This window comes from Capra hircus, chromosome 3 (genome assembly GCF_001704415.2).
Source record: "Capra hircus breed San Clemente chromosome 3, ASM170441v1, whole genome shotgun sequence".
Lineage (NCBI taxonomy): Eukaryota > Metazoa > Chordata > Mammalia > Artiodactyla > Bovidae > Capra > Capra hircus.
Genome location: NC_030810.1, coordinates 99212315 through 99214750, shown reverse-complemented (window position 1 = coordinate 99214750; position 2436 = coordinate 99212315). Strand labels below are relative to the sequence as shown.

The window sequence follows — 2436 nt, the reverse complement described above, 5'->3', positions numbered from 1 at the left end:
AGGTCCCACCGAGATTTGAACTCGGATCGCTGGATTCAGAGTCCAGAGTGCTCACCATTACACCATGGAACCCCTCAGGAGCCAATGGCCTCCATCGCCAGAGAACGGGATATGCTTCTTTACCTCCATACGTCCCACCTATAACCTCAGGATAGTTCTTCTAAGGCCCTGAGGAGACTCCAATATGGTTGACTCCTGTGGGTGCTCATCCCTCTCGCTTTCTCTCTGCTCCTCTCCTTTGATCGACTCAGCTCACTCTCACCTCAGAAAATGAAGTGAAATCCACTTTAGGTTTTGTGCCAGGGAGGACCCCCTAGGTCCCTACCACCAACCACATATTCTGTTTAGGTTAACCAGAGTGTCCCATCTGGAGGTAAAATTTCTGCAAATAAGAGTGTTATTTTCTTTTTCTTTGCCTTCAACCTTTTGCCGTAGCCCAGAGGGGGCAGACGGTTGTCAGGGTGGGAGGCGGGGTTTCCTGGGTCCCTTAGTTTTCTCACAGTGCTCATCACACTCCTAAGCTGCCACCATCTCTTACCTGTAACATATAAAGTTTGTCAGTGGTGGAGTGGGAATGGAGGCAGGAGAACTCTTCTTTTATTCTTCATATATTTCTAATTTGGAGATGGGTAAGGAACCAGAGATCAAATTGTCAACATCTGCTGGACCATGGAAAAAGCAAGAGAGTTCCAGGAAAACATCTATTTCTGCTTTATTGACTATGCCAGAGCCTTTGACTGTATGGATCACAATAAACTGTGGAAAATTCTGAAAGAGATGGGAATATCAGACCACCTAACCTGCCTCTTGAGAAATCTGTATGCAGGTCAGGAAGCCAACAGTTAGAACTGGACATGGAACAACACACTGGTTCCAAATAGGAAAAGGAGTACGTCAAGGCTGTATATTGTCACCCTGCTTATTTAACTTCTATGCAGAAGTACATCATGAGAAACGCTGGACTGGAAGAAACACAAGCTGGAATCAAGATTGCCGGGAGAAATATCAATAATTTCAGATATGCAGATGACACCACCCTTATGGCAGAACATGAAGAGGAGCTAAAAAGCCTCTTGATGAAAGTGAAAAGAGGAGGAAAAAAAGTTGGCTTAAAGCTCAACATTCAGAAATGAAGATCATGGAATCTGGTCCCATCACTTCATGGGAAATAGATGGGGGAAACGGTGGAAACAGTCAGAAATTTTGAGGGGGGGCTCCAAAATCACTGCAGATGGAGACTGCAGCCATGAGTTTAAAAGACGCTTACTCCTTGGAAGAAAAGTTATGACCAACCTAGATAGTATATTCTAAAGCAGAGACATTACTTTGCCAACTAAGGTCCGTCTAGTCAAGGCTATGGTTTCTCCTGTGGTCATGTATGGATGTGAGATTGGACTGTGAAGAAGGCTGAGCGGCGAAGAATTGATGCTTTTGAACTGTGGTGTTGAGAGACTCTTGAGAGTCCCTTGGATGCAGGAGATCCAACAGTCCATTCTGAAGGAGATCAGCCCTGGATTTCTTTGGAAGGAATGATGCTAAAGCTGAAGCTCCAGTACTTTGGCCACCTCGTGAAGAGTTGACTCTGATGCTGGGAGGGATTGGGGGCAGGAGGAGAGGACGACAGAGGATGAGATGGCTGGATGGCATCATGGACTCGATGGACGTGAGTCTCAGTGAACTGCGGGAGATGGTGATGGACAGGGAGGCCTGGCGTTGCTGTGATTCATGGGGTCACAAGGAGTCGGACACGACTGAGGACTGAACTGAACTAAACTGAACTGAAGTTATCTCACAACAAGTGTATATTTGTTAAATTTACAATGTGAGTAAAAATAACCATTTAAAGAAAACACTCAGACAAAACGAGCTATACTCACTTAAAGAGAAGTCAATGTCTCTCAGTCCTGTTCAACTCATTGTGTCCCTAGGGACTGTAGGCTGCGAGGAGGCGCCCACTGTCCAAATTCTCTAGGTAAGAATACTGGCAGTGGGTGACTATTCCCTTCTCCAGGGGATCTTCCAAAATCAAGGATTGAACAGGGTGTCTGCATTGTAGACGGATTCTTACGCCCACTCTGGTGGAAACCGCCTGGTGGACGCAGGAAACTGAAGCCCAACCTCTGCCCGGAGGCCTTTGCCAGGTGGGCAAACTCATTGTTGGGTGTAGGCAAGGAAACGGGAAGAGCCATCATGGGAGCAAGCCGGTGTTCAGCTGTCCTTGGATCTATTTGGTTCAGGCCTGGAAGGTTCGAGGCTGGATGGCGGTTTCTCTGGGGCGCTGGCATCTGTGGCGGGTAGGGGCAGGGAAGTGGCACCGTTTTTTGGCGGACAGAGCGCTCACCCCGGGAATGAGTGTCTACTCCATAGAGAGTCCCACTGTAATGTCTCTGTGGCGCAAATCGGCTATAACTGTTAACGAAAGGTTGGTGGTTCGAG

The 2436-nt window shown here is 47.5% G+C and overlaps 1 non-coding gene across 1 annotated transcript; it reads right to left on the bottom strand.

Annotated features, from left to right (window-relative positions):
* Positions 1 to 72, bottom strand: TRNAQ-CUG. Its single transcript has one exon. It is a non-coding gene; the product is annotated as a tRNA-Gln (tRNA).